Below are 23,827 nucleotides of genomic sequence, written 5' to 3'. Positions count from 1 at the left end.
TTTTGCTGAAGGTCATTACGGTGCTGCTCTGCACGCTATGAGGACGTCTTCATTGCACCTATTCATCTGGAGATCCATGGCCTTGACCTCTCCAGTCCCATTGCTCTGGAAACGCCTCTGGCAGCAGGAAGGAATGTCAGGGCTGCCCTCCCTCATCCTTCCTGCTCGCTTTGGATTGGGAACTTGGTTTTCTAGGCTGGGAGCCAGGCCGGAAAAGCACCAACAACAAATCTGGAGACCAGCATGGCATCCATGATGAGAGTGGGAGAGGGGAAAGCAGTGAGACAGAGCAGTCCTGGGAGCTGTTGGTGTGCGTGTGCCCATGGCATCTCCTGCAGCCCTGCTGGCACTGCCTACATGCTGCTGTCAGAGGGCTCTGACAGTGGTGTGGCACAGAATGCTGCCAAGTGAGTGAGAGGAGGTGGCCTGCCGTGCTGCACATGCTTCAGTTTGTGTTGGGCAGCTGCAAGATTCTCAGGAGCATACAGGTGCTGCCCAAGTCTTGCACATGGGCAAGGCTCATGGGAATTTTGAGAAACTGCAGGAAAAATGTGTCCATCAATTGTCTGTTTTCCTCTCTCCCTTTGCATTTTACCCCACTACCGCTCTCCTAATGTTTGCACTGTGTTTAACTTTTAATTGTGCTCTGTATGCTGTCAGAAGATGTGAAGTCAAGTCAAGCAGCTCAGGGGCTATAAAATGCCATTGCCTAGTGGCACCCAGACCTCTCCCTGCCTGCTCAGCCTTTTAAAATGACCATGTTGAAATGCTCTCACTCTTTGTCTTTCTTCGCGGAACTGCAGAAGAATGCTTCGACTATCCCAGTAATTAACAAAACGCCTGCTAGCTGTTTGCTCTTCAAACGCCCCTGCTGGTTCGCAGCACTTAGAGCTGGTTCCCAGGAAACACCGCAGGAACGAAGGGAGAGACTGGCGGAGAGGCAGAATACGCGAGCGTGGTGACTTCACCCTGACAGGTTCTGCCCAGCTCACACCACATGAGGGCAGTGGTTGCACGCCCAGAGCCAGATCGTTTTCAGGATGAAAGGCCTCAAAACAACCGAGTCTCATCTGAGGCATCTCTCAGATCTTTTTGTTTTTATCGTGTACAATACTCCTCAATTCAAAGATATGCTGGGCTTCACAGGGTGCTTAACGAGCCTGAGGCACCAAAGGTAATATTTAAAACTAAAACATGTAGAAGTTGACAGATCTCTTGCTGGAACTCAAAGTGAACTGCTTTGTAGACTTTGATAGAGAAGAGAGCAAAAGCATCACTGCTTCACGATTTCTGTAATGTAATTTCATCACTTTGCTTGAAAAATAGGAAATGGCTCAGGTGCCATCTTCAGTGGTGGGGAGCCAAGCTCTGCTTTTCTAATTTGCAGTTGGGACTGTCATTTCTTCTGTGTTTTTACAGAAATTAACATAACTTGGGCTCAGCCCAGCTGCTGCCCAAAGGCTGTATTTCAGCAGATGCACCTGATATGTGTGGCAGTGACTTGATTTGTGCCAGATTTCACACTGTGTTGGCCCACAGTTCAAGGTGCGACCTTGGCATCTCATGCTTTGCTCTGGTAAGGTTTTCCTGCTGCACAGTTATGTGCTTGGCTACTTTTTTTTGTAAGATTTGGAGTCAGTTGGCTCAATTCCTAGTGCCAAAAACAGCATCCTGAGCCTCATATACTCCTGTTTTTGTTTTTGTTTTTTTTATCCTGCTCAGCGTTGTCCTATTGCTCAGGAGGATACTGGAGGTGGGTCAGTACCCACAGCAAGGCCAAAGAGCTGGAGCAGCCTGTCCCAAGCGAAGGTTACCCCCACATGTGTGCCTGCCAGGGCTGGAGGGGGGAGGGTTTCTGCAGGTGAAATCATTCCTTGCCTTGATTTGTTCCACCTGTGGCTCCCCAAGGCCGCAGTTCATTTCTGTCATCATCATCTGGGTGATGCAGCCCACCTGGCTAAACAGTTAAACTCCAGATACATTTCGCTCCTTAAAAAACAAGATGAGCCTTAATTTTTCTCTAGTGGTCTCCATCATAATTAAAACAGAACGTGATCTGCTTTTATGCTTCCTTCTCAGCCTTTTGGACTGCTCAAATGCTGGTTTCCCTAGGCTTCTTCACGAATGTGCAAGAGGTAGGCTTCTGGGCTGTGTGATCAGCAGTTGCTGCCTGTGGTTTGGTCTGGCTCTACACAAGGAAAATTGTGTGTTTGGGGTGGTGATTAAGTCTGTTTATGTCCGATCCTACTCTGATAGATGGCAAAAGACGAGGATAAATGGAACAGCCTTGTCTTGAGATGGAAATCACTTGCAGGATCACAGAAAGACTGAAGTGTGACAAGGCCTCTGGATGTGATGTGGCCCATACCAGTGCTCAAGCAGGGCCACTGAGAGTTAGGTACAAGTTGCCGTGATCTGAGGAAGCTGTAGCCTGATGCCAAGATGAGGGCTGTTTTCCCCTCTCCTCTGTGCTGTCCTGTTGCGTGTCCATGCAGCTCCACGGTGTGCTGGCAGGTGAGGAGGGCTGGGGAGAGACCTGGCCCAGTGGCCAGCAGTGCTCTCTGGAGGAGTCTCACACTTCTGGGGCCCACCACCTGTGACACTGACCAGCCTCACATGTGCTGGCATCCTGCAATGGATAGCTCAGTTCCCCATGCACCGTGGTGGGATGGCCAGCATCATGTCCTGTTGCCTTCCTGGTGGCTATGCCCTCTGTTCTAGTGCAGGGCATTTACTGGCTCTCTGCCTCTGCAGCACTTCTCTTAGCACCAACAAGAGACAAAGTTATTTATATATATATTCAAATCCCATTTAGTATCCATCAGGCTTAAAAATAAGTAAACAAATCCTATGACTCCTCTCTTACACAATTGTTTGATAGGAAAATAATTAATTTTGCAATTAAGCTCTGCCCAGAACAAATGATGTAAGAACACCGCGTATGGGCTAAATTAGTGCCTGCTGAGATGCAGCGCCAGCATCTGTCTGGGTTGGTGACACTTATTTTAAGCAGCCAGCAGAGGGGAAAGCACGCCCCTCCACAGTGTTCCTGATGGCTTCATCTCTTGTGGGGGCCCATGGAGCACTCGGCACTGTCAATTTGAGTGTGTGCTTCAGTTGGTTGGCAGTGAGAAAACAGCCTCTTCTCCATTATAAGGGAGTCATTTTAAATACGAACTTGATGTCCAGGTGGGCATTGTTATGCCTCAAGTGGTGTAGAGAGTTCCAGAGAAACTGTTCCTCTGAAACTGGCAAGCCTGTCTGTGCATGGACATCTTGCCTTACTGCCCCTGCCTGCAGAAGGGGTAGCATTGGAGCAGGCTCACTTCAAAGGTGAATCTAGGGGTGGGAGGGAATTGCATAGACTGTAGGAAGCCTGTTTGTTTTTGTGATGTTTATTTTTCCCCATGGGAAAAGAAATATTATTTATTGTCTATCGTAGTCACTTGTTAACTATGTAATTAGTGGGCCTGGTTGATCTTGACTGTTTCATTTCCTTAGAGACCAGATGTAAAGGACAGCTTCATAAATATTTGACAGCTTAAGTTTCCTTCAGTCCAGTAAAATGCTGTTGGCAGTCCATCAGGACCTTCCTTAAGTCTGAATCCAACTCTTACAGCCTCGATTATTGCTCTTAGTTTCATGGGAAAAGCAAGCATTGTCTGCTAATCTTCTGACATACGTTGGGCTATGAGTATTCAGAAGATGCTGTGTTTTCTGTAGGTCAGGTGACAAGCCATTTTGGTATGAGCCTGAGGGACCTGATGTGGGGGACAGAAGGTTCCCCAGCTTCCAGCTGTAGATGCATTTCACTTTCAAAGGGCAGTTGTATCTTGACCTGAGGTAAGCGTGCATCATTTTGTATCCAAGCCTACATTTAAAATAATTTCACTTGGGCAGACTGTGCTCAAGTGCTAACTCCGTAGATGTAAACTGCCCAGGTAGCAGTAGATCACCATATGTGAGCCTGCCGCTGTCATCGGTGCCTTTGCAGGCATCAGTGGGATGTCATGTTAGCAAAGCCTAGGTCATGCTACATCGCTAGAGCTCATCCTTAAGCTGCTGAGATAATGCTCCAGCCATCAACTAAGCATATTTGGCCATCTGAAAAATTTAATCTTCCCCTGTGAACAGATTTGGGCAAATCATCTGTCAGCGTGCTGACCCTATAACCTCTAGCTCCTTAACTCTGTTTTGATGTCCTCAGTCTCCACCACACTTCTGCTGTGTCCACTTCTGATGGTCAGGCTGAAATTGGAATGGGCTTAAAACAGACGTATGGAAAAAAAATCTCCTTTTAAAATTAGCTTTTCTGTTTTGATATATAAGTAATGCAGACCGAAGCAGAGTTGTGTCAAAGTGCATACCTGACCTTGTAGGACCACAATAATACTTCAGAGTTACTGGGTTAATAAGGGTGAAAGTGGTGCTGCTGCTGTGGAGCTTACATCTTTTTCTGCTTCTTGTCTGTTGCTTTGGCATCCTTGCATCAATGACTGTGGTGCCTGAAGATAACGTCTCTGTTCTTTCTTACTCTTGCAGTCTTCTCAACAAAGCTGTAGATTGCATGTATTAGAAGATCAGACTTTCCTCTCTCCCACAGGCACAATAGGTGCTTCAAGAAGAGTATATGTGAGGTTACTTTGCAGCAGAGATTTCCCCATGGGTCAGAAAGAGCTATGGCATCCACACTGCACTTACTTATAAGGCTTAGGACTGAGAAAGTCACTGAGCAGATCTTAGGATCATTAAGTTTGGAAAAGACCTCTAAGTTCATCAAGTCCAAACACTGGCTCATCCCCACCATGATCGCTAAACCACGTCCCTCAGTGCCACATCTACTTTGTTCTTGAACACCTCGAGGGTCGGTGACTCCACCACCTCTCTGGGCAGCCCATTCCAGCACCTCACCACTCTTTCTGAGAAGTTTTTCCTAATATCCAACCCCTATCTTGCTGCCATCTCTTTTCAGGTCATTGTAGATGGCCTGGGTCAGCCTAGATCTTGTTCCCTGCTTTCTCACTGTTTCCTGGGTGGGATGGGGGAAGGACCTGAGGCAACTGGAGCTTAATAAATTAGCGTAACGCTTTCTAGCTACAGAAAGGCTTCCTCAGGTTTGGATGCTTGATGATGCTAAAGAATCCTAATCAAATCTACAGCAGAGACACAGCTTTAAGCCATTGGGAGGGCATGCAGTCTTGCTGACCATTAGCACAGAGAGGAAGTAGGGACTTTAAATAGTGAAAAAGCAAAGGGGGATCTGTTCATTTACAGAGTAGGTTTTTAGAGGGCTTAGTGATGTGGTTATGTCACCACTTTTCAGTTTGGATTTTGGAAAAATGTTTCTCTGTTTTCTCCTGCTTATGTTGTTCCCTTTGTCTTAAACTTCTTTGATCAAGAAGGCAGGACATGAGAGGGTTTTTCTGTCTGCCTGTGAGGAAAGAGAGGTGGACCTATTTCTTTGCTTGCCCATGCTGTAGGACATTGGCAAACAATTTTCTGCCCTTATTCCACCTCTGCAAGCAGGTGCTGAAGGCATGTTTTCTTCCTGGTGGTGTGGTGAGAATGAAGACTCCGGAGGGAGATGTGGTACTGGGTTTTACCATGCCTTGATGCCATGCTGGGAAGACTGGGAGCCCAGTGTGATGAGCTGAAGATGTCTTCTTTGATGTGAGGAAAGCTCAGGGCACCATCCTGCTGAGTCACATTGCCTCCTGACTGAAGTGAGCTGTTGGCCTTTCTGCTTGAAGCCAATGGACCATGAGAAGTTCAAGTGGACTGCTGAAAACGTTATTTGTGTACTTACCCATCTGTCTTCACCTTTTGCAGCTCCTTAGGCCCAGAGGCTCTGTGGGAGCAGTACTCTGGGCTGCTGGCTTCTGGCCTGCATGCCAGCAGAGCTGTATGCCTTGGCTGCCAGCCCTGTTGCTGCTTTCCTTTTGGTGAGCTCAAAAACAGGCTGATCTCTGCCTGGTTTGTGCCTGTTCAGTTGCACAGAAGGAAAGGAGAGCCTCTTTCCTTGCCATACCATGTTAAAGGAATACGGCACATCTGTCCTCTGTCCTGTCTCTGGCCACCATGAGTGGAAACTGAGGGAAGTGAATCCTCATCAGATATTCACGGAGTAACCTGTTCATGGGGAAAGTTTCTTCCTGCTCCCATTAATAAATACCCAGATTACATGCTGGAGCCTGAAGAGTGGGATATTCTGGTTGTCCAAATGTATTCCTCGTCCCCCTGGATGTTTTGCTGGGTCTTTGGGCTGATGGAAGCCACATGTCTTTGAGTTCCCCAGCTGAATTAGGCACTGCTGTCTTTTGGTTGCTGCTGTTCTTGTGGTCACCTCCTGTGCTAGGTCTTGTCCAAGCACACAGGCAACTGCAAGCCAAACTCAGCAGTGCAATGCTTTTGTCTTGCTTTAATTATAGTAGGACACAATTATTAGCAGCGTGTTTTTATTTCCATTTGTTCATTCTGTCAGCAAACAAAGGAAGCCATAATCTCCACAAGAGGATGTTTCAGGAAGTGTTACGGTAAATAAAGCTAACAAGACCAGAGCACAAGAGAGTATCACGTTCTTTTACAGGCAGCAATCAATAATCAGGTTGCCACAACCCAGACCCTTTCAAGGGGCTTGGTAGTGAGTCCACACTCAGACTGGCCTTTAATCTTGGAGGATCACGGGACCCCTTATAGAGTGATACATTTATCACAGTTTATCTATGCTGTAGCTCAGGTATCCCTGGAAAGGCATATGGCAGGTCTTCAGTGCTGTAGGAAATGAGGAAAGTAAGTTGGAGGGCACACACCTGCTCTGTTTTTGGCAATAAGTTTCTTTTTTGTGAAGCCGGTATGGATCATGCTGAAGGTTGAAGGTCAGGTCAGGTTTGACCTTGGATAATATTTCTGAACCTTCTCCACTCCCTGGACAGCAATACAGAGCAGGCAATGTGCTCTTGGAGACACCGTGCTTCTCTGTCCCTGACAGCCCGGGGCAACAAACTCAGTTTTTCTGTGCCCGTTGACTGCAAACAGTGTTACTCTCAGAGGCAAAATGTTGCTGAAGACCTGCTCTTAAAGTTGGCAAAAAATGCTTTTAAGCAATGGGATGATTTTTGAAACAGCAACATATTTTCTAAAAGCTCTTTTGCACAACAACAGAGAAAAATGGCAAGAGGCATGTACGTTGCAGGTCTTTCATTCTTGAGATCTCCAGTATTTCCTATTCCTCTAATTTTAATGCAAGCCTTTTGATCTTTGCTGTTTGCCCCAAAGCTCTGGGCATTAGGTGAGGTTCTCAACTTTATTTTATAATAAAAATGTAGAAGTCTGTAGCCTTCAGGGATTTGGAGAAAAGTTTTGAAAAAATGTGATCATAAAGTTCAAGAAACCCGAGTGCAATTAGGAAGAGCTCAAACATTTATAATTTTCTTTAAAAACCAGAACAAAAACCCTTGTGATTCTTAAGCTGCGATTCTCTGGAGCCTGACACATAATTTTAGAGTATGTGGGGTTGGCAGTGCTGGAAAGGATGAATTTCTTTGCCCAGAAAAGTATGTGCTTTTCTACTACAAGTTTAATTTACCCATGATTTTAACCATTTCTGTGTTTGTAGACAGGGTGCTTTCTGCACCTCCCTGTGTGGGATGGGGCAGCACCTCTACAGAGCATGATGCTGGGTCCTGTGGAGCCCTGGGTACATGTGTGGGGCAGCCAGCCCTTTCCAGGTGACCTGAGGAGAGTGATGGCAGGAAGGACTCACTGTCACGAGTCTCTTGAAGGCTCAGAGCAGTACCTGGTGGTGGGATTCACCCTCTTGTACAGTGTGGGAGGCTGAGGAGTGCTCTCTGCCAGCCCTCTCTGGGGGTCTTGGGAAGGACAGCTGATGGCCGTCTTTGTCCCAGTGGCAGATGATAGGCTGCATGCCCAATGTGGGTGTGTCTGGCTACATGCTTCAGGTCTGCCAAGGTCTACTGAAAACCCAAATCTCAGCTGGGAGAACCATCTCCTGCCTGCAGAGCCTGCTGGAGGGCTGTGGCCTCCCCTGAGGGCTCACAAAAGAGGGGACTCCCTCAGCCTGGAGCTCACTTGTGCAGCCTGTGGCCTTCTGGAGCATCTGTTTTTGTGAGGATCTCCTAGCCTACTGCACAAAGCTGCTCTGGGTGGCACAGGAAGGCTGGGTGCCCCGTGTAGAGCCCCACAGGGATGTGGTGGCAGAGCCAGGCTTCTGCCCTGAGCCACCCTCCCTTGGGCACTGTGCTTCTATATTTTTAGAAAGCACAGTTTGCGTTCCTCAGTGTTAGCTGTGCATGTCAGCGGCTCTTCACAGTGAACTCTCAGGGGCCTGTTCCCTTTGTACGTGAGTGCTGTCCCGCACTCAGTGCTTTTTGCTGTGGTGCTGGGCATGCATTGGGCTCTGGCTGCCTCAACATGGTGGCCTGCTGTTCAGGTCTGCTGCACTGCCCAAAACTAGGCCCAGCACTGGTAGTGTTGAAACCCAAGTTTTCCTCATGTGAGGGCTGCTGGTTACTCCTATGCCAGTCACTTGGGGGTAAAGGTGGTCAGCATCTTGTTGGTGAGATGGTACCTCCGGGAGAAAGTAGAGGAGGACAGGAGGCACTCCCACAAAGGACTGTCTGAAGGGCAGGGGAGGGCAACGATGAACAGGGCTTTTCTGTGCAGCTGTAGCATGACCATGGGGCTTAGGGGAGCCGTGGACCACTGTGCAAAGTCACTGGGACAGTTTGAGTGCTGTGGCCTAGCTGGGATCAGGGATGCAGTACCGGGTCTGATGACTTTCTCATGCTGACCACGACAGCTCTCCTTAGAAGTTACTTTACTTCCACCATGCACATGCGTATTAACATCAGTTACCCAACATTTTCCACAAAAATATCTTATTAGGAAGCTTATTTCTCCATCAGCCCTCTGGAAGCACCTGTGAGCCGTGTGGATGTTGTAAGCCAACCTTGGCTAACCTGTGTGATCTCAGACTAAGTTTTCAGACCTTTGGATGTTTTCACAGCTTCCAAGCTGGGCTGAGCGCCCTTCCAAATTGTCAGCCTGACGCCACCCAGGCTGATTTATGTTCCCTGAGAAATGCAATTGTAACTATTTCCATTAAGAGAGCCCTCAAAACCGTAAATGGCTTCAACGTTGTGAAGAATGCATGCCCCCGGCTCCCTACAAATTGCCCCTTGTATTTCCCTGAACTTAGTTGTATCTGGCGCTTCAGCCAGAGCAGTGTTTTTATTTGTAGCACATGTGCCAGGAACACTACCTGCTTGCCCGGACACTCAGACCCCACCAGAACTCCACACCACCACTGAGGTTTCCAATCAGCACCTCTTCCCAGGTAAGGGCCTCTGCAGGCTTGTCCTGCTCCTCACTATCTTTGCTCATCCACTTTGAAAATAAGATCTCCCAGCATGGTATTGTTGTTTATTTAGGGTCAGCAGCTTGTTTTGGGTTTTACCAGCAAAGAGAAAACAATTCTCACATAATTCCTAGGACAACGTATTTTATTGCAGGCATAGACAAACCCTGGCTCACAGTTAGAATATGCAAGCTGCTGTACAGTGCTGCATTCACCTACAGAGATATATAAAGGGTAATGATAATGTTGCCCAGAAGGCTCACACATCAAAGGCCAAGGAGCAGTTAAAATGTATTATGAGCTGTTGGCAGTGATTGTGGGGGGTATTAGCATAGTGCTGGTTTGGATGGCTTGAGTAAATGAAAACCCTCTGCATTAATTGGTACACCAAAGAGATCTGGGAAGAAAATAGAGGCTGATGGAAAATGACAAACACGGGGGAACACGGATAGCTCGGCATGCTGACCTGCGGCTGGGGAATGCTGATTAGCAGGCAGCTCCCTGCTGTGCCTGGGGAGCAGGGCAGACTAGGCTGCCCCACCAGTGCTTCCATCCTTGCACCCATGGGTGGTTAGAAGCGAGAATAACCAGGTGTCTTTTGACACCTGAATGCCACAGGAGAACAGTTTAATTAATTTTAACGATGTGGGGGTTGGGAGATGGAGGAAGGTCTTGTTTAGTCTCATGGTGCCTGGTGGCACAGAGCAACTAAAGCTGTGAACCTCAGGATTTATTAGCAAAGAGACTACTGGCTGAACTGGGTGGCAACCAGCATGGGGAATATTGAATGACACGATACCACTCCTTACCATATAAACCAATATTCCACCTTCTATTTTACTACTGATTATTCAAGTATATGCAAACAACTTCTAAGTTAAGCATTATAGTGATAGGCATGCAAACTCTATTCACACTGGCTCATTCAAGTACTAATTGACCCACAGGAGCAGGACCACCACCTCTCAGTCCCACAGCCACTCCAAGTAAGTCTTGCTCTTGCAGATCACTTCTCTGGTGTTTTGGGATGGGTACCATGCTAATGCCAGTGGACAAGTGGCATGGGCTGAGGGCTCTTCACCTCTTTCACCCATCCACACTGAAGAGGCAAGGGCAGAGGGACTTCATCTTCTCTTTGATCAGCGGCCGGGTTCATTCACCAATGGGTTTTCTTCAGGGTTTTCAAAATAATGTGCCCAAAGCCAACCTGCCACAACATGTGCTTTTATTGATAATCTCTTCTCTGGGCATCACATTGGGAATTCCTCCTTCTTGCCATGACCTTATTCACTTGTCATCATCTCTGGCAGACTGTGCTCTCCTATTGTTAGTTTTAACTAGAACCCTTACAGTCTGTTTTTCTATTCAGTTATGCCAGTCCCCTTGTAGCTCAATCATTTGCTTCATTCCCACACCCGCCATCTGAGCTGCACTCTTTGCACATTTGTCCAGGTGTCTTCCAGGTGTTTCCTCCTACGCTTCAGGTGTCGTAGGAGGAAAGGCACAGAAGATGGCATCCTTCTGGTCATCTGCTGATTTACAAGCTCCTTTTCTTCTCTCGTCATCCTTTCTGTGCACAGAATAATAGAATGAAGAGGCTGCTAAAACCTGAGCGCTGTGTGGCCTTCTTGTGGCTGTGCAGGCAGCGTGGGGATGGAAAGTAAAACGTGCTGGGACAAACTGTAGGGGGTCTTCTTGGGGTCCTCTTCCCAAATATACTGAAGAGAAAATTATGTGAGTAAAAAGTTGCCAGAAAGAGAAGGAAAGTGGGATGCTGCCTGCGTCTCACGTCCCTAGAAGCTTGACTCTCACTGACGCAGGTCTGGCAGGATCCTGTCTTGTCTCCAGATGATATAAAGCATGGCTGAGCTCTGCAGCTTCCATCACCACCTGTCCCACCATCCTGCTGGCAACATCCTTCCTTTGACTGGTGCCACAGGAAAAGCCTTGTTTTCTCTTTGTGCCAGGGAGCATTGTGGTAGTGCAGGAGAAACACCAATCTTTTGCATTTATTTCTCATGCTGTGAAAGGCGTGTTTGGCAAAAGGTAGTGAACATTAGCATCACCAACTTCTTTTTGACGTATTCTTGAAAAATTCCTTGCTTCTCTCATAAATCCAAGACTTATGTAAATAATCTGTTTTCAGTCGTAAAGCTAAAGACAAGTATCAGTGTTTAAACCTATTTTTAAAACAAATTGCGCTGTAATCTATGATCTTAAACTGAAAATTTAGAAGTGCTCTCATCCTTGAAAAGAAGAGACTATTTTGCTTTTAGTGACTAATCATAAAGCGCTTTCTAAAGGTAACTGAGCATAGCACAGAGTCTTAAATATATTTTTTAGGTTATTAAACATAATGAATAGAGTCTGGTTGCTAATATTAACTATGCCTTTGCAAGTGAAGAGCACTTTCAGTTAGTTAGACAGCTTCTTATCAAAGAACAAAAATGCACCATTAAAACATATGCAGCTTACTGAATAATCATGTTATTTGTCAGACAAGCAGAAGAATAATCACTGAAGCACTCTCTAAGTGCCAAATTGGGTAATAGATGTAATTAGGATCCATTTGATTAGATATGTGCCCATGGTAACAGTCACACTCATGATCCACATATTAGTACAGCCTTGAATTAATCTACAAGGGGGATGATTGCAGCAGAGCACATCTGAAGCTTCACTTGGGAGACTTTTGGAACATAACCTGCACGCTGATTTCCTCTGTTTCTGTGGTTAGTCTCTATTTTTAAAACAATGCATGCCATGATCCTCGAAGGTGATATACTGCATCCATGAAATGTCACTGCGCTTTTATCCCTAAAAGGAAGAACCCTTAATCATCTCCATCACGTTTCAAAGCCTAAAACCTTCCTATATTTAGGGACATACACCAGCAACTGGCAAGGCTTCTGCAAGCTGTTACTAGGAGGTGGGAACAATCATCACCTGGAAGCCGGCCCATCTCAGATCCACTCTCTTCTTGCAGCCCAGGACAGTCCAGTGATGGATAAGGCCTTCTGGATGTTCTTTTAGGCTGTCACAGGAGTCATGTGAAGACACTGCAAGGACTCAGTGAGAAGATGGATTTTGCATCGGATCCAAACCTCTGAGTGAGCCTGCAAGTGCTGATCCCTTGCCAACCCGCAGGGAATGAGCCTGGAGGGTACTATTTGGGTAACAGTGGAACCCGAGAGAGTTTCTTCAGCCGTCGATGCAATATGAATTGTTCCAGCAGTTTATTTTTACACATTTAGAGGGTGAATAAATTTGGAAAATTTGGATAGAATCAGAATTAGCAGAACAAATTATTAAGTGTTATTTACACAAAATGAGAGAAATACCTACCCTAGCGCTGCAAATGTTTATGTCCAGGACTGAGGAGAATTGTTGTTTTGCAGAAATGCTTACTGGGAAGTATGTGAAGGAAGCATTTTCTCCCAGAAAGAAAGACACTGGCATGCACAGAAGTTCACCCAGGTGAAGGCACCAGGAAAAGTCTGGTTTGTAGCAGGGAAGCATAGTGAACAAATAGTCAGAGTCTGGCAGCAAAGGAGTATGGAGCACACCAGGGAAGTCCTGGCCAGGCTGGGCTGAAGTGCTAAGACAGATGTGGCTGAAGACTGGCCATGGGAACTGTCCCACCAAGGCAAGAGAGTGTGGTGTACACACAAGACACCTTGCCCTGTAGATACAAGTTGAGACTCAGCATCAAGGAGTCCTATTTGGGAATGCATAACGGAGGAGGAATCAGCACTGTCGGACTATGCAAAATAAACACTCAGAGATTTAGGATGGCTTTTGGGAAAAAGTGGTTTATCTCAAGAGTATGGATAAGCACAGAACAGCTAAAAGGTTTTGATGGGGAAGCACAGGGGAAGATTTGGCTGTTGCACAGCGGAAGAGGAATGCTTTTTCCAAGGGGTCCATGACACATGCAGCCACATCTGCAGCCTTCAGCTGGAAGGCAACAATGCTGTAAGTTGAGGCTACACAGGTAGTCAAAGTCCTACTAGATGTAGTGCTAGAATTATATATGCTGAGGTGAAAAGGGACCTGTGGATCCCTCTTGGGCAAGCAGTGCATGATTAGGATTGGGTCACCTTTCTCCATACTAGTGAGCTCTTGACCACACTGGGGGTCTGTAATCCTCAGCAATACCAACTAAGTTCACTGGTCAAAATGCACTGAAGTGGTTTGTTAGATTCCCACTCAGCTCCCTCTTTTTCCATGGGCACTCCTTTTAGTGTTGCTCCCCAAAGCAGGGGATTATTCAAACAGTTCACGCTGGCACTCTACGCTGTATGTCTGAGATGGTTTAGACCAAAACCCATGCTCTCCCTGGCTGGGAGAAGAGGACTGGTTTGTGTATGAGCTCTGCAGCAACAGTGGAGATGACACCCCAAGCACTCTGCTCTTAAGCTGCCCTGTGGACAGCCACCACTTGTGTGTGACAGCACAGCACGCTTGCACTGGGTGTGACCAGATGCTCGAGATCTCCTGCAGCTGAAGGGCATCCTCTGGCAGTGGCACATCTATATGGGCGGTGAAACCAGATCGGAAAGGGGACAGGCAGCAGGTGTACCCAGTGGGGGGGTATGAGCGAGGGTGCTCATGTGTGCACGCGTACAGGGAATGTTGGTCCCTCCTGTGACAAACGGTTATGAGGAAAACTATGTGGAATTGTGAACTTCTGCTTCTGTTCTCTAGAACAGAACAAACTGGAGCAAAAAAACTCGGAAAAAAATTGCTTCCTGGAATTAAAACAGTCATGTTCAGAAATGTCTACATGTGCTGTTTTGACATTTTTTTGGATCAAAGTGAAGCATTTTGACATTTCTGAGGTAGGAATGTTTTGTTTCAATTTGTTGAACTGACATGAAACGTTTCGTTTTAAGTCTGCTTAACATTAAAATAGGCAGTACGTTTCCTTGGGTTTGGGTCCCATTCTCTCCTCTGGGCTGCACTCCCTGGGAGCTCTGCCCAGCTCCCATAAGGCTTGGGCAACATCCACGTTCTTCTCAGCAAATGCAGCTCAGCTGCATGGCCCCATATACAGGAAGGAGCAGAGGCCTTTTCGGGAAAGTTCATTTCGATGTCGAACTCAACTAACATGAAAAATTTGGGGGCAGTTTAATCAAAGCACTCTGTTCCAGTTCATCTCTGACAAAACACAAATCTTTTCTGCAGCATCCCTGTCTTCCCACAGGCACTTTTTCCTTGTGCAGAAACTGTTTTCTGATCAAAAAAGAAGGAAGTCTCCCAGCGAGCGCCTGCCTAGGTGTCGACAAGACCTACATCAATCAGCTCCCCAGGGCTGCAGACTGGTCCCTTGCACTTTGTGTCCTGCCGCGTGGCTGAGCAGAGCCCAAAGCACACATCTGGGACGGGCAGAAGAGCCTCGTGCACAGGACTTCGGCTCAGCTGGCCCCAAAGGGGAGTAAGGGTGAGAGGGCTGAAATAAGAACAGAGGTTTCTCTCAGGACAATGGCAGATCCCTTTCTTTTCTGGAAACGGCTGAAGGGTCTCTTTCTGAAGAATTTTGCCTAAGAGCTGCTTCGGTTCATTCTCAGTCAGGCAGATCCTACTGCTTGCTGTGGGGGATGGCTGAGACCCTCCTCCCCCTTTCCTGGGCAACATCTTCAAAAGATCTCTGATTTTGCTCACCAATCAGGCAATCTCATTTGCAAAACAACTGCAAGAGCCCCGCAAAGCAGAGGGCCCGGTCCTTTGTTTGGCGCTGGCTTTGGTGACACAAAGGAGCCATAAAGGTGATGGAGCCGAGGCCTGGGCAGCGGCGTTTCCTGGACTGTGAACACTGGCCTCCCTCCCCCCAGCTGTAATTTCAGACCCTGAACGTAAGGATTATGCAGGGCAGAGACCAAGGGGAACAAGGTGCATTGCAACTATTCTTAGCTACAAAAATTATTCCTGGCTTGCTTTGAAATCTGAACCAAGGTTAATTTCTCTCCCCCTTCCCCCAGTCTGTTTCCTCTCCTCTTTCATGTACCTATTTGCATAGACTGTCATCGTAAGAATCTCCATTAAAATTGAAAGCCTCCTTCCTGCATGTCACCTCTCGCAGCCCCCTTCCGCTTGCCCTGAGTGACTTTTGGAGGGCTGGAGAGCAAAGGTCCTCGCAAGCATCGCCTCGCCAAGCATGCATTGCCACGGCCTCTCTGTTGCTATAGGGACATCTATCATCTTGGGAGTGCCAGAGAAAAAACAGGGAATTATCTTAATTATTTAATGATTGATTAATACTTGTTTATAGAGCACTTCAGAACTGTGCATCCTTACGTAAATTGTTTATGAACTGGGCGAGTGGTATAATTTGCTGAACATTCTCCACTCTTCTTGGTTTCAGTGGGAGAAAAGGGAGGTGGGCAGCTTGTAGGACTTGTCATAATTATGTTATTAAGTGTTCTTGTAGCTCTACTTCAGGAAAATAACTTAAATATGAGCCTTCCTTTCACATATTTGTAGGCAGAGTTGCTCAGGTGTCTCCATTACAAAGACCTGCGCTCAGCTGTTCTGCACTTAGGCACATTTCACCCACCTGTGTCCTGATGGCTGGCCCTACCCCGCCTCCTCCCTCATCTGCTAACGAGCTGAGGCTGGCCCAAAGTGGGGTGGGAGGTGAGTGCAGACCCCTGGAGCAGCTCTGCTTCATAAAGCTCTGAAGAGTCTGAGGTGGCCAGCATACTGGCCTGCATACTTGGGAACTGGGGCTGGAGACCCAAACGCTTCTGGTGTGAGCTGCCAAGAGCTTTGGTAGATCCATACAGCTGATGTGACCTCGGTGTGGAGCCTGATTGTCCTGGTAGGTGCATGTGGTGAGATGGGCTGAGGCAACAGTGTACAAGCAACCACTGAAAGCATGTCTTCCCTATCTGAGGGGCTGCTTCAGGGGAAGGTGATGGGCTTCTTCCCTCTGTAAGGTCTGCAGAACCATGACTGCGGTGAGGGAGGATGGCTGGGAGGGTGACAAGTACAGCTGGTGTTTTTGGAAGGACTGTTATCCCCTGGTATTGGTCTGCACAAAGCACAAGTTGCATTGAGTACTGTGAGATGTGCACTGATCAGGTGTGTGATGTGTGAGGCTTAGTTTCTCAGTGGAAGTACAGAATGAATAAGGAGACTTGCAATACCAAACAGACATGTCCTGGGTTCACCTGAGTGTACAGGAGTTATTAAAATCCCACTGATTTCAAGGACTCTCGGGCTCCTCAGTCCCTGTGAATCCATCTGCTGTGGACTAGTCATCCAGTAAGGATGCCTTCACATGTGGCAGACTCCTCTGCTGTTCGTTCATGGGGCTTTAATCATGGATTGCTGCAGAAAAGTCTATGCTCCTACTAAAGAGAGTAGCGGCAGTGCTAGGTTGTTATTCTGTAGTGGTTCAGCACTAGAGGGGGATGTAGCATGTACTTTCCAGCATGTTTCGTACTGGCACGCAACAATATTTTACAGCAGTGTTTATGGGGAGGCTGGTCTTCTAATTACTGCCATGAAGACTTTCTCTTGCATAGGATAAAAGTCAGAAAGGCTGCTATTTTCCAAGCTGTACAAACCGTGTTTGCAGCCAATGAGTTTTGTGAAATTTCATATGTCTTTGGCATAGAGGCCTCAGAACCTAAGGTGATTTTTGGGTCTTTCTTTGTCTGATGTGAGCTAGTGATGGAACAGCAAATAGAGGCTGTCCTTCAGCTGGGCCATAGCTGGCTGGAAGGGTCCGAGATCTGTTCTTCCTCCAGTAGTGGCACTTAACGTGCTGTGCCAGTGTGCTGCAGCTGAACTGTGGCAGTGAGTCTTGTGAGTGGCTGAGCTAAGGCGTAAAGCCAAATCTACCCGACTCAGCTTGCTCAGAGAGTTTCTGCACATTTTTGTTCTGAGCAAAAATGGCTCTTTGATTTTGCAGACATCCCAGTAATAAAAAACAGTTGTCCACTTCACGCACAAGCAAAACATTCAGCAAAAAATGCTGCTGCCTCATGGGTGTTTTGCAAACTTGTAGACTGCAAAAGTTGGTTGAATTCCCGTCTTCTCTTGTTTTCCTCTTCCTTACCTCCAATGAGCCTTTCCTATTTTGTGTTTTGCCCCATGATGCAGAATTGTGTCATTGTGGGGACGTGACTTGGCAGCCCTTAAGCTCAGGGAATTTCTCCTGGTGCGTTTGGGTACGGTAACTTGGGAGAAGAGTGATTTTGCTGATGCATGTCACTCAGATGCGCAAACAGAACTGTGTGGGCCAAGCACTGCTGTACTGCAGCAGGAGGTGCGAATGGCACTTGCTGAAGGAAATTCATTTTCGGGCCAAGGGGCAGAGGCTCTCTAATGTGAGTTTTGCTCTGTCTGTGGCAAACCTCAGCCCCGTGCCCTCCTCATGCTCTGGACACTGCACAGGGCTGAGGTTCCCACCTCGCACTGAGGACAACGTTGGCTAGCCAGCAAAGATGTCCCCATTCACATTTCCTAATATAAACTTTTCTTCTCCTGCTTGCAGAGCCCGTAATTACCTCTTATTCCAGTGCCAGCAATCGTCCATCAGGCATCGTTATTAGCAGAGGGAAAAGAGAAGGGGAGGGAGAGAGAGAGCGCCACAAAACTTAATTTAATCACAGCACCCTATGCTCAATTTAACAGACACAACAGCTCCGAATGGGGTCCCTGTGCAACGGGAGGGCAGGCGGTGGAGCGTCCCTGGAAAGAATTAATTGCGGATGACAATGTGTAAACAGTGCGGATGAATAGGGCACGCAGGTGTGAGGCACCGGGGCCATCCCGGGGACTTTTTCACACGAATTTCAGCTCCTTCACTGCTGACCTGCTCCTGAAAACGTGATTAGTGTCAGCGTTGGGAAACCATTCAGGGTGTCAGGATTTGGCACATATTAACTAGCCGTGGGGGACAGAGGAGGGAGCGCCCGGGGGCTATGAAAGGAGGAAGTCTGGCGGGCGAGGGGACTGTTAAAGGGATAGAAAATCCTCAGTGCTGTGAGGTGCTTGGGGGAGGATGGCCGAGAGCTGCTGCAGAAGAGCACTTTGAGGCATCTTAGCCCTAACTGAGCAGGGTGGAAAACAAGGCATTGCATCGTGGAATATTTTTCTCCGGGTGTCCATCATAAACATTGATGATGTTTATATTACTGACTCTTTCTTGGCTGGGGCTTTCATCGTTTTAGACTCTTAAGCTAAAGAGATGAACAGTCAAAACAAGCAGGGAAATTAATGATGCAGCAGCACCAAGAACAGGAAATATCTCCTGGGTAACTTATGGATGTTATTCAGCATGCAAAAATCCCTGTTCATCAATACGTACTCTATATGTAAGGTGATACATACAGACAGGGGGTTGCATAATAGGCCCAGTTTACTAAGCGTGAGGCTAGGCGCTCTTAAATTATGTTTCCTGTGCCAGCCCAGCCCTCTGCATCCAAATGTAGGATCTAAGTGCGGAGAGCAGCTGAGGTTAGAATTTTTTTCCACTTTAAGAGAGTGATATACAAGGAAGGACAGCACTTGATGTGGCAGGAGATGCAGTCTTCTCATTACAACCTGCTCGACCGATGTCTGTTTGCAGACATGGTGCTCAGTGCTACTGAGTGCTACTCAGCCTCTCCCACCAAAATATCCACCCTCTCGGAGGGCAGCAACACTCGGGAGAGCTAATGCTGAAAGGCATTTCTTCCTATGAACTTTGTATGTTAGTTCTTTCAAGGTAATTCTTTAGTGGTTGCTCTTGCCAAGGTGAATGTGAAATCTTTTCAGAAGAGTGAATTTGCCGTGTTGCCTCAGACAAATTCTACGATACTTTCAGTTTTAAGGAAAGGGTGTTGCATTTGTTGCAGTATTGCTCTTTCTCAGCACCTGAGCTCAGTGCAGCGGTGCCTGTGCTTGGCTTGTGGCTGCTCATGCTGTTTTACAGAATCCACATTTCAAACAGTTTTAAAACACTATTCTAAACTGATATTGCATATGAAATACACTGCTTCATTAACGAATCCCTCTTTCTTGTAAGATCTCCAACAAGTGCAACTATTCTCAGTCTTGCTAAGTAATTAGTGCACAGAGGGACCCTGGGATGTACCTCTATTCCTGAGAGTTCTGCTGCTAAGCGTGGCACCCAGTGTGAGATTAGAACTGGGCTGGGGTGCAGGTGAAGGAGCTGGGCTGCTGATTGCTGTGACCTTTGAAAATTTGTGTGCAGGTGGAAAGCCCTTCCCAGCTGGAGGAACTCTCGCATATCAGCTTGTTGTGAGTGTGGATTGAGTGATGGAATTACTTGGGAAAAATCTGAGCAGTGTGTATCAGAATTGATATTCTTAAATTATCATGTAGTTCATATTGCTTTTCTTGCTGCATTTTCATGACAAAAGCTGGCCTTTTTCAAGCCTATCAGTTTAACTCAGGGTAGACCGACGTAGCACCTGAGCCATGCTTTCAGGTCCATCCTACATCTGACAAACTTGATGCAAATACCTGTCTTCTTTCAGCTCCCTGCCAGTGTCTTTGCACACTGGAGTTTTCTAAAGTGCTCTTAGATACAGACTCTAAGTAACTTATTTTCCTTGTAGCAAGGCTGGAGGAAAAGCTGCCTTCAGAAGAGGTTACAGCAGAGGGCTGGGACAGGGAAGCTCTAGAATGACAGAGCAATCACTGCTAGGAAAGAAGAGCTGAGGGCTAATGCCTTCCCTAGGCAAGGTCCAAGTCTCAGACAAATTCTGGACCTGTAGGGGGAAGGAGAATTGGGGATATGGAGTAAAGGCTGTGAGAGGAAATTCACTGCTCAGTACTCAGGCAAAGGAGAAATGTCTTGCAGCTTGATCCCTGGGGGGTCATTAATCTCTGTAGTTTAGCTGGTCTGCTCGCAATTTGCGCTGGTCTGGCTGCAGCACAGCAATGGGGTGGTATGGCAAAAACCAATAGGGAGAGGTTATGAAATGCTCAATCTGCTGGTTTATGGGAGATCTGAGTGACAGTGAATGAAATGCTGTGGAGCTTCAAGTCAAAATATCTTTAAGTGAGAGATGTGCTGACAAATTCCTGTAAAATAAAACTGTATCAAACCTTCAGCCAGAGCTCAAATTATGTAAATTCTTAGTAACTTGCTTCTCCTGACACATTTTTTGAAGTCTGCATTTACAACTTCTTCTGGGAGTGCTTGCAGAACTGCTAAGCACCGCTTCAGAGACAGGCTCATTGGGTATCCTGCTTCTCCTGACCCAAGCCTGCACTGGGGCAGTTCTGATTTCTCAGTGCAATTTATCTTCCTCAAAGATACTTTTACTGGGTGTAGAGCATGAGTTAGAAGGTGCTCTTTTTTCCCAGGAGTTTATCTGTGTTAACGGAACTGAAAACCAGAGTGCTATCTGTTATGAAGCAGTGGGCAGTTATTAATGATGTCAGGCCTGGAATAGACACCAACACAGTGATGCTGAGATGCCTAGTCTGTCTGTCAGTCTAGGTGTTCACCTGAATTTTGTGTTTCTGATACTGCCAGCTAGGTTATCTCAGCCTTATGCCCTGTTACCAGCAGGGGTACGAGGCCCACTGGCCTGGAGAGATCCTGTTTCCCAGTATGTCCTTGGTGTTCCCCTCCAGCTATCTGTGTGGTTCAGCTGTTTCTCACATACATCCCCCTTAACCACTGGAGAAACTCAGATAGCACCACGGGGGCTGGCTGAAGCTCTTGCCAGCTTCTCACAGTATCACCTCTCACATCCAACTGTCCACGTGTCATTTCCCATGAGCTCCCACAACCTTCTTGGGTCGCTTAGCCTCAGGCCAGGGCCCAGATGCTTTGCCTGTGGTGCTGTTGCCATCCCCAGTCCTCCAGGCTGCAGTGTTATTTGCTTGTAGGTGAGCCATAGGAAGGCTATTAGTATGCTTATTTATGCAAATCTAAGCCTTCACTGAAATGTCTCTGAGGGCCTAACTTTTTGAGTATATGCAGAAAGAAAGAAAGTTAAGGTGGAGGTCACTTCTGAGCAGTTACATGTTTAGCTTTCTAGCTAATGCCAAAACCTGTAGCCATTTAATAACAAAGCAGACTCAAAGAAGGTGGTCGTGAAATGTTTGTGGATGTCCTTGCTTGTTCCTTGGCAAGTCTACGGTATCACCTCTAGTACCCTGAGGGTGGAAGAATCGTTCAGCTTGGTTGTTTCTTTCACACCTCAAAAAATGTGTGAGGTGTCATTTTGGATCTGCTAAGCGATGCTGGATGCCTGCCCAAACCAAAGTGCTGGACGTGGGAACAGTCAAAGTACTTATGAGATGGACTTGAGGGAGTGGAGGTGAAAGCAGCCAGTGGCAAAGGGGCTGAGCCCTGGTGAGACATTCCTTGTGTCTCTGCCCTTCCCCTGGCTCTTCAGCTCTGCTTCTCTGCTGAGCCTCGGTGGAACTGGCTCCTTCCAGCCAGCCCAGGTCAGGCGATATCTTCTCTACTCAGGGCTGTCAGGTGAAATGAAGTCACCTGCAGCTGTGCTGCTGGCTGCAGAGCACGCTTTGGTTCAGCAGCACCCGCAGCTCTGCTGTCACCCTCCTGCATCTACCTCTGAGCTCCGGTTCCTGCCGGTAACAGCAGAGCTCCGTCTGATGCAGCTGAGCATTTAATGTCCCGGAGGCTGGGGCACCTGTGTCCTGCAAGGGGGAAGGCAGGGCCTCCAGAGGCTGGGCCCTCATCTGTCTGGGTGCTAGCACCACAGAAAGAAGATGTAATAAAGAACCTGTAAAGCCACAGGTGTGACAAATGAGTAGGTAACCCACACCTGAAGTGAGATTCTCTAACTTGCTAGTGTTTTCTGCCCAGAGAACAAAGTGAGGCCATCTCTTAGCTGTGAGAGCTGAAATTTTATCCAATCACTGGCTACAAATGAGTAGTAAAGCATTACCAGTTAATCTTTATGCTGCAGATCAAACTTTAGTTCTTTCAGGTCTACAGAATATGAGCACAGAATTAAATGAGATAACTGACATAATCAGATTTCTCAGCTTTTTCTTTTTTTATTTTTTTTAATAGCTTATTTCAGAGAGTGAGGGAGGCACTGAAACACCTGAGAACACCTACAAACAGAAATGCACAGTAACTTCTGTTCTGCTTAACCACACCAAAGAGCCCTATTCCCTCCGTATTTTGGGCACCTTTGTCTCCTTTCGCATAGATGAGCAGTGAAGTATTTGGCTAGTTCCCAACTGAGATTGCACACCCAGGGCTTTACCGAGCTTCTCCATGCCAGTTGTGCACAAAGCTCTGCCTGCTTTGCAAACACTGGTACCGGTGGGGTGTACAGCCTTGCCTGGCACAGATGCTCGGCCTCAAATACTTGGGTGGTTGGTTGTTGGTGGCCATGCTCTGGGATGGCTGCAGGAAATTTGGCTTAAATTATTTTGTGAAAAATGTATGAGAGTCAGTCCTCTGACGGTATGTACACATGTGCCTCTCTTGTTCTGCTCTGCCAGCTAGCTCAGCTTATTAAAGAAGCAACTTTTTTTCTGATTCATGGTGCCTGACAATGCAACTCCATCTTTGTTTGGGAGAGATCACTACTGCAGGCAAGCAGAGATGGTGTTCTATAGAGGATCTGCTGACTTACACAGGTATTCAGGAGCCGGACAAAAAGAGACCAATGCTAGCATCTGACTGCAGCGATACTGGCAGACCCAAGTAGGTCTACAGGGCACCACTGGTAGGGGCATCTGTTCAGGAGGCCAGATGGAAGGAACATTTGGGCTCACTCAGTCATTAAAGGGTCACCCTCCCTTAGTTAAATGGGATGTGTTGCACTTGCAAATGGAGAATGGCTGTCTTGCTGCTCGCGGTGGAGGGCAGTGAGGTTCTGTGCAGCCAGCTGATCCTCGCCCTTTGAGGCTGGTGTCACCATCACCTATCTGCCCTTTCTCCAATCTGCTCTAAGGGAAAAGGAGGCCTCTGACTCTGCTGGGGCAGCAATGTGTTCCTCTGCAGCCCAGGAGCTTTTCTGCATACCCTCGTGAGCCAAGCGTCTTAGGCTGCCTTGCAGGCAAACTGTAGCCCTTAGCTGGCCACAGATCTGCCCCTAGGAAGTCCCCTCATTAAGTCTACTTGCAGGTGCTGTGGGAGCTCCTGTTTCCTCAGCAGAGGTGGGGGCAGCCTTTGGCAGAGCTGTAGTATGTGCATGACTCTTGCATCTACATTCAGTGCAGCCAACAAAGGTCTGAGAGTTTGGGAGGTGTTTCTACACATGCATGGGAGGAGTGCTTGCACACAAATATATGTCTTATGTGGCTGTATTCTTTTCAACTGATTCAGTAAACCCACTGAAGTGAATGAGTAGTGGGTAAATCTTACTCATGGGATTAACATTTTGCATGAGCAGGACCTTGTGTTTCAACAGGCTGCAGCGTTTCTCCCATCTCCTTTTATAACTATATTTATATTACGCTGTAAGAAAACACGGCATGTGTTTTGGCTCT

The 23,827-nt window shown here is 47.2% G+C and overlaps 1 protein-coding gene across 1 annotated transcript in view; it reads left to right on the top strand.

Moving 5' to 3' along the window:
• SMOC1 (SPARC related modular calcium binding 1) overlaps nt 1-23,827 on the top strand; it is a 164,244-nt gene that overhangs the window by 7,101 nt on the left and 133,316 nt on the right. The window lies entirely within an intron of this gene.

This window comes from Numida meleagris, chromosome 6 (assembly GCF_002078875.1).
Source record: "Numida meleagris isolate 19003 breed g44 Domestic line chromosome 6, NumMel1.0, whole genome shotgun sequence".
Classification (NCBI taxonomy): Eukaryota; Metazoa; Chordata; class Aves; order Galliformes; family Numididae; genus Numida; species Numida meleagris.
The sequence above is the reverse complement of the archived record's forward strand: the minus strand, read 5'-3'. Positions and strand labels throughout refer to the sequence as shown.